Source organism: Chiloscyllium plagiosum, unplaced genomic scaffold (genome assembly GCF_037043375.1).
Source record: "Chiloscyllium plagiosum isolate Xiang-an unplaced genomic scaffold, Cpla_swu_hap1 HiC_scaffold_42, whole genome shotgun sequence".
NCBI classification, from domain to species: Eukaryota; Metazoa; Chordata; class Chondrichthyes; order Orectolobiformes; family Hemiscylliidae; genus Chiloscyllium; species Chiloscyllium plagiosum.
This window is the reverse complement of record NW_028270180.1, coordinates 7,992,966-8,001,560: the sequence shown is the minus strand read 5'-3', so window position 1 is coordinate 8,001,560 and position 8,595 is coordinate 7,992,966. Positions and strand designations below refer to the sequence as shown.

At 42.8% G+C, this 8,595-nt stretch overlaps 1 protein-coding gene across 2 annotated transcripts in view; it reads left to right on the top strand.

Moving 5' to 3' along the window:
- The first annotated feature begins 270 nt into the window (after nt 1-270).
- The window catches only part of tmem266 (transmembrane protein 266), a 156,186-nt gene continuing 147,861 nt past the window's right edge, over nt 271-8,595 (top strand). For both annotated transcript variants that reach the window (XM_087982041.1, XM_043680377.2), the window contains exon 1: nt 271-738. The gene's annotated coding sequence lies outside the window, so the exon portion shown is untranslated. The remainder of the gene's footprint in view (nt 739-8,595) is intronic.

The following is an 8,595-nucleotide window of genomic DNA, read 5'->3' as shown; positions in this document are numbered from 1 at the left end:
ATCTGCCGTCCTTCCAGCGTGTATTGATTAAAAATAAACCCTTGCAACAGCCCATATACAGAGGCATATAAATACGCTCAGACCGATTCCACTTTAATTAGAAGACGAGGATTTAATCATCGCCAACAAAACGAGCGTGAAGAACATCGTCGCTTCTATAATAGGAGCTGTCTCAGGTTTCTGAGCACGTTCCTGCACGGCGGAGAGCTTTCCTGGAAATTGGCGGATTCAGCACGCTGGACAGCTCCCGTGTTAATTGCCCAGTGTCTTTCCCCCGCTGAGAGGAAACCTCTCTCTCCGTTTGGTTGCGGTGGGGGTTGGGAGCAGAGGTGGTTTGTGTGTATGTGTGCATTATTGTCAAGTATTTACCCCCCCACACACACACATACACACACACACTGTTATCTAGTGCGTGCATGTGCCTGTGTGTGTGTGTGTGTGTGTAGCTGTTAAAACCTGCGCATGGTTTTGTTTGGGTCTTTTCAGCCGATCGTTCCAAACACTCCGCTGGTGATGACGCTAGCATTTTTATTCCGCTCCTTGTTCCTGAGCAAGAGCAGCTTTAGTCTGGGTAGAAGCCAAATCCACTAAAGGAGAGAGAGAGAGAGAGCGTGAGACAAGAAGACTTCCATGAAACAACCTGAACCCCGTGCGAGATCAGCGAGAAAGCCCCAGCACTCCCCCCTCTCTCCGTGAGGAGACACGCTCGCTGGCTTTCCAGGACGTGACTTGCAGAAGGTAACGATGCAATTTCTAACGATCCATCCTTTTACACGTAGAGAGACAGAGGAGGAGGGGGGGGGGGGATTAAATAGATAACAGCCTATTTCTCGAGTCGCTTGTGAAAAAAAAATGCAGTGTTCCAAATGTACATTATATAACTCCTTACTTCTGAGTCAATGCAAGTAACCGCGAGGGAAGGGTTGAAGAGGACTGGGAGAACAGTCGTGTTTGCATTTTCAAACGGGAAGATGAAGTGCAGCGCCTCACGACCCGTGTTTAAATGTTTATGTATTGTGCAGGTGTCTACATGTGTGTGTTTATCAAGAACAGGGAAAACCATCCAGGCCTCGAAACTTACAAAGCACCCAGAGACACAATAAGGATTTCAATGTATCAACAATATTTACATGTTTTTTAAGTGGCCAGGGCAGCGGTTGCTGAGGCGCTGTTACCAGGCGGTAGAAAGCGGGAGCCATGAAATTTCTGAAAACTGGTTGAGATTACAGGCGTGACTCGACCTCGAGGGAGCAGTGCAATCTTTAAACAGGAATTCATAAATATTCAGGGGAAATCCGTGTGAGGAAACGGTTTCTATTTTGCTCGTAGATATATTTATTTGAGGTGAACAGGGTGGGGGGGGGGCGGCACTCAGGATGAATTCCTTTTGATGATTACCCCGTTTTAACTTAGTGGGGCCTACTGTACATCTTTTAGAAAAACCAATTCGACATCAATAATCCCATATTCATCAACACGGTCAGGAATAATCTCTTCCGGAATGTCAGCGAAGGCTGTGCCCGGTTATAATGTGGGAGGGGAACTCTCTCCAAAGTGGTCAAAAGCAACCAAAGTGGTCAAAAGAAATGACTAAATTGCGTTGTGTAAGTACAGAGTGACCGTCTGGTTAGAAACATAGAAAATAGATGCAACAAAGGGCCTTCGACCCTTCATTCAATATGATCATGCAATTTCAGTATCCCACCCCCGCTTTCTCCCCACACCCCTTGAACCCTTTACCTGCAAGGGCCGTGTTCCAGCTCCCTCTTGAATATAACTAACCAACTTGTCCCATAGCTTCCAGTGGGAGAGGGTTCCACAGGTTCACAACTCTCCCAGTGAAGAACTTCTTCCTCACCTCAGTCCTGAATGGCTTATCCCTTATTCTTAGACTGTGACCCCTGGTTCTGGACTTCGCCAACATTGGGAACAGTCTTCACATATCTCACCTGTCCTGTTCCATCAGGATTTTATATATTTAATAGTACACTGTACATATGCGGTAATCTAATACTTGCTGTTTTAGGGACAAGGTTTTGAACCCTATCAGGGCAGATGGTGAAATTCAAATTCAATTTTTAAAAATTGAGTTAAAAGACTCATTGTAGCCATTATCGATCATCATGTATACCCATCTGTTCACTAGTTCCTTTCAGGGAAGGATATCTGCCCTCTTTACCTGGTCTGACCTACATGTCAGTCTAGACCTATTGCAAAGTGGTTGACTCTTAAGCACCCTTTGACATAGTCCCAGGTTCACACAATGATCATAGGCAACCAGGAATAAGCAACAATTTCAGGACCAACCACCTCCCATGAACAAACAATAATAAGTTGGATGCTGGTAAAGTTTGACATTATTTAACATTAATTGTTATGTACTAGGTCAGACTCTTTCTCCAACCCACCTTCCCTTGTTCCTCTCTCTCACTCCTTCCCCTCCTTATTTCTGTTCGCATTTGTCTCTTCCCCGCTCTCTACCGCTCCCTTTCTCTTTGGCTATTTCCATGATTTCACTGCTTAGATAATTTCAGGCAAAGCAATGGTTTTACCCTAATAAACAACATTAATTAATTAATTAATGGCAGTAGCAAGTAATATAGTGACTGGTTAAATGTCTGTGGGCACAGGATGATTAGTGTCTAAGAGCAGTTCGCTGTTCCACAGACACTTTTATATGTGTAGTTTACTGATTTACACGCAGTTACATGGTAATGAAAATGTTGTACATTCTTTCCATTCCTCACCTCCTTTGCCCTTCACTTGGTGGTCATGCCTTCAGTTACCTGGGCTCCAGGCATGAAATTCCCTCTCTAACTGTCTCCAAACCCTCACACTTTTAAGATTTTACTCAAAACCATTTGTCATAGCATCTTTTTCATTGACACCCTCAGTTGTGGCCTGACTACATTTTGGTAAATACCTCAGAATTCATTGGTACATCAAAGGTGTTATCTGAATGTAAGTAATTGGAGTTGGTATGCAGCAACATATGAAACTGCCTGATTGTGCACACACAGGAGTAGTGTTCATTTGAAGTTTCCTGCAATTCCCCTTCAACATCCACCTGAAATCCTGCTGCCATGCTATTCCCTTTCTCCTCAGTTGAAGATTGAATCTGGGCAATAGCAGTGCATCAGCACACAACAGAGGCAGTCTAGATCATAGGCTCTGGAGTGGGATTCAAATCTATAACCTGTTGTTTAACAAACACTGGTGTCATCATTAAATAAAGTGATCCGATCTTTGCACCCACTGCTAAGCCCATTTTTTTTAAATGCACTTTAGTGGCATGTTACCCACTCCTAATTGCCCTTGAAATTTTAAATAATTATTATGTTTGATTTCTGTCATTGATATTGGTGCCTTGAGATAGGGCAACTTATAAAACTTTTCACTGTATTTTTAATGTAAAAGTACGCATGATAATAAATGTCTATTCTATTCTATTTCTGTTCTGTTGAGCCAAGAAGTTTGTTAGGCCATTTTAGAGGGTAGTTAAGAATCAATGTTTAGGTTTAGATTTAGATTTTATTGTTACATGTACTGCTATGGGTTTGTAGTCACATGCAGCCCAGTCTGCATAAGAATGGCAGATTTCCTTTACACAAGGGCATTAATGTATCAAATGGGTTTGTGAACAACAATCAACTATAGTCTCCATGGTTACCATCACTCAGACTAGCTTCCAATTCCCAACCTTTATTCATTTGAAGTTTACCATCAGCAGGTGTGGACCCAAAACATTAGCCTGGGCTATATAGATTATTAACCCAGTGATATTACCAATACACCACATACTGCCCAACCCCAGCTGCTGTCACATGGTTGGATGTGGAGTTGTACCTGTTGGTTTTCATTTGCTCACAGTTGGATAAATATGGCACTTCAATTTCCGATTTTCTCCTGAACACAATACTGGGCAGTACAGTCAGGTGGTAACAAACTGCTATCGAGAGTGTGGTGCTCGAAAAGCACAGCAGGTCAGGCAGCATCCGAAGAGCAGGAGAATCGACGTTTCAGGCATAAGCCGAACATCAGGCATATGCCCTTTGTCAGCCCTTCAACAACAAACTGCTGTAAACCTCAGTCATCAGAAAGTTATTCACTGGTACCTTCCCTTTGTCATTTATGTAGCTTCTTCCACTGTGTGAATCTAAATAACTGACAGGCTATCTGTTTTGAATTTCTGCTCAAAAAAATTACAATGCAATTTGCAGATTCTGTTAAAACCCTGCATAACTAAATAAGGATATTTTCTTAATCTGTCATGATATATAAGGGGCCTTATTTACGTCAGTGCAAAATCCTTGTTTAAAACCTCATGACAAGACGAAGTTTCACTTGTTCAATCATTCAAAGGTAACCGGTCAGTATGTGCTATGATTAGCAATGAGGCTTATTTTTTTGAGATTCAGAGTTGTTTAAGAAATGCAGTACAGCTGTCAGATAATAATTTAATGCAGTCAATTATCATTTTTGATTTCACTGCACATCAGGGGGCAGTGAAATTATCATCACTGTGCAATAAATAAAAGGCATTTTGCAGATAGGTTGAACACGCATGCTGGAAAGGAACTGCACAAAGAATGCAAAATCCAAAAAAGGTTTTTCCACTGTATCATCTAACTCCTTTTTTTAAACTAAACATTAATTTAGGATATATTTTATGACTACAAACTTCTGTTGCTTTGTCCACTGGAGGATAGATAGACACTAGGTAGAAAGGGATACAGGGATATGCCAATAGGTTTAAGTTAAAGGGGAAGGCAGCAACAGTGCCAGCATAAGCCTTTGGGCTGAATGGCCTGTCCTTATGCTGAGGGCTCTTTGTCATGTTGGAAAATTGATCTGTACTTAACAATGAAATTGGTGGAAAAGTCCAAGTCACCAGAATTATGACAGTATCGAAAAAAACTGTTTCGCCCATTGTGTCTGCACCCGCTCTCAAATGAACGTTTCATTTAGTGTCATTCTCTGACCTTTCTCCTGTAACCCTTGAACATTGTTCATTTTCAGTTAAGAGTCCAATTCCCTTTTGAAAGCATCGGTTGAACCTGCCTCTATTCGGCCTAACTCATCCATGCCAACCAGGTTTCCTAAACTGAACTAATACCATTTGCCTGTATTTGGCCCATAACTCTCCAAACCTTTCCTATCCATTTACTTATCCAAATGATTTTTAGATGTTGTAATTGTACTCGCCTTTACCATTTCCTCTGGCAGCTTATTCCATATACACTATCCTGTGTTTGAAAAAGATGCCCCTCAGGTCCCTTTTAAACCTTTCCCCTCTCACTCTAAACATATGCCGTCTGGTTTTGGACCCCTCTACCCTGGGGAAAAGACCTTGGCTATTGACTTTATCTATGCCCTCATGATTATATAAACCTCTATAAGGCCACCCCTCAGCCTCCCACACTCCAGGGAAAACAGTCCCAGCCTAACCAACCTCTCCTTATAACTCAAACCCTCCAGTCTCGGTAACATCCATGTAAATCTTTTTTGCAGTTTAATAACATTCTTCCTGTAGCAGGACAAGCACAATTGTACACAGTACTCTAGATGTGGCCTTGGTAAAAACAAGGACTGCAGATGCTGGAAACAAGATTCTAGATTAGAGTGGTGCTGGAAAAGCACAGCAGTTCAGGCAGCATCTAAGGAGCAGGAAAATCAATGTTTCGGGCAAAAGCCCGATTGAAAGGGTTCAGAAAAGATTTACAAGGATGTTGCCAGGGTTGGAGGATTTGAGCTACAGGGAGAGGCTGAATAGGCTGGGGCTGTTTTCCCTGGAGCATCGGAGGCTGAGGGGTGATCTTATAGAGGTTTACAAAATTATGAGGGGCATGGATAGGATAAATAGACAAAGTCTTTTCCCTGGGGTCATGGAGTCCAGAACTAGAGGGCATAGGTTTAGGGTGAGAGGAGAAAGATATAAAAGAGACCTAAGGGGCAACTTTTTCATGCAGAGGGTGGTACATGTATGGAATGAGCTGCCAAAGGATGTGGTGGAGGCTGATACAATTGCAACATTTAAGAGGCATTTGGATGATTATATGAATAGGAAGGGTTTGGAGGGATATGGGCCGGGTGCTGGCAGGTGGGACTAGATTGGGTTGGGATATCTGGTCGGCATGGACAGGTTGGACCGAAGGGTCTGTTTCCATGCTGTACATCTCTATGACTCTATGACTCTAAGGGCTTTTGCCCGAAACGTTGATTTTCCTGCTCCTCAGATGCTGCCTGAACTGCTGTGCTTTTCCAGCATCACTCTAATCCAGAATCTAGATGTGGCCTTACCAATTTCTTGTACCTCCTCAAATTAGCATCTTAACTCCAGTACTCAATTCTCTGACTGATGAAGGCAAGCATGCCAAACACCTTGATTTTTTCATTTGTTCATGTGATGTTGGTGTAGCTGGCCAAAGTTTGCGTGGGAATTGTACTTGTGAAGCCTCTTGGGAATTTATCAATGTGTTGAACATTCTAAGTAAATACTAGTAAGGTCAGAACAGGTAAGGGAATACATTTTCTTCCCTGACAGCTATAGCTGAGAGTCCCTGTTAAAGAGGGTGTTTCTCTGTCGGGATCACTTTGAACAAAGGTTCGTTAGCAGGACATGTTTTATCTCACTGCTGAGACTCATGACTAATGGATCATGTGGCTGTCTGTAGTTTTGAGAAGTAGGTTGATGAAAAATTGAGTAATCAGCACCAATGTGATGTCATTGTTATTTTGTGATGAATAGTTCTGGTTAGTTTTACAAATATTCTAGAGATGACAAAATCTCATTACCCTTTATGGCTTTTTCCCACCGTGCCCAAATCCACCCAGCAATTGTGTCAAATCCAATACCTTCAGAGATCTAACTTTTCAGTTAAATTCCATCTCCAGAGAAGGCCTGTTAGTAAAGGTTAGACACAGGGTTGAGTTTATCCTTTGCATAAGGCACTGGTCAAATGCATTCAGAATACTGTGAGCAATTTTGGGCCCTGTATCTAAGGATGTGCTAGCCTTGGAGGGAGCCCAGAGCAGGTTCACAAGAATGATCCCAAGGATGAAGGGCTGGGCAATGAGGAATGGTTGAGGACTCTGGGTCTGTACTGGATGGAGTTTAGAAGGATGAGGGGGGGATCTCATTGAAACTTACAGAATACTGAGAGGCTTGGACAGAGTGGACGTGGAGAAGATGTTTCCACCACTAGGAGAGACTAGGATTCTAGGGGACAGCTTCAGAGTGATCCTTTAGAACTGAGATGAGGAGGAATTTCTTCAACCAGAGGGTAGTGAATCTGTCAAATTCATTGTAACAGAAGGCTGTGGTGGCAAGTCACTGAGTGTATTTAAGACAGAAGTAGATATACTTTTAATGGGTGAGGGATTCAAAGGTTATGGGAAGAGGACAGGAGAATGAGGTTGAGAGACATGATCGAACAGCAGACCAAACTGAATGGGCCAAATGGCTTAATTGTGCTCCTAATTCTTATTGGTCTTTCCCAGAGTGAATACCCTCAATGCCAAAATAGCTCTGGAGTATGCCTGTGATGTCAGCTGGCTGTGAGAGGCTTCAGGAAGCAGGTGCTGATGTGTTCTTGTCAAGGGGACCGAGAGATCAGGACTACTGAAGCAGAGCTTCTATCCTAGGGATACCTGTGGAGGAGATCCCCTTGGCCGATTGTGACAGCAGGTCAGGGGAACTTGTTTAGTACAACACAATGGTTTCAAATATCAACTGGGCCACTCAAGATGAATGCAGAATTGCAGGTGGACACCAATTATCTTTTTTTAGTTTTTCCAAGTGAAGCCAGTTCTTTTGGCCCTTTTAATTTCAAAGATATGGAGATTGCGGGCCAGGCCAGCAGTTATTGGTTATCTCTAACTGCCCTTAGGAAGGGGGTGGCGACCTGCCTTCACGAATCCTTGCACTCCATCTGGCAGGGACACCTACAGTGCAGGAAGAAAGGGAATTCCAGGATTTTGATCCAGCACCAGTGATGGGACAATGGATATAATTCCAAGTCTGAATGGTGAGTGGGTTGAAGGTGAGCTCACAACTGGCGATATTCGAATGCAACTGCTGCCCTTGTCTTTCTAGGTTGTAGAGATCATGTGTTTGAAAGGTGTTGTCAAAGGAGATTTGGCAAGCTGTTACTTGTAGATGTACCACTGTGCATCAGGGACTGAAGTTTTAATTTGCGCTTTGTCTTGATTCTTCATTCCCCTAACTGAGATCAGCAAACTCAGTACTGCACTCAATGGTGCCACGACCATCAAACTATTGGGACATGTTACTCTCTTGATAATCAATAAGGCAAAGGTAAAGTTGTAATTGGGAGAGATGACTGGTGATGGTTTAATCCAAGGGTCGTCACACCTCAGGCAAGGGGAGAGGTTGGGTCGACAATACTTCATGGTAACCTCAGCGAGTGCAGGAATTGAACCCATGCTGTTGACGTCACTCTACATTGCAAATCAGCCATCCAGCCAACTGATTCTCTTTTTATACTAGAAGGTGTCACTGTATCTATCAGAAAAGCATAATCTTTTATAATTAAAGCTACCAAATTAATAGATTATTGATATGATCACGTTATC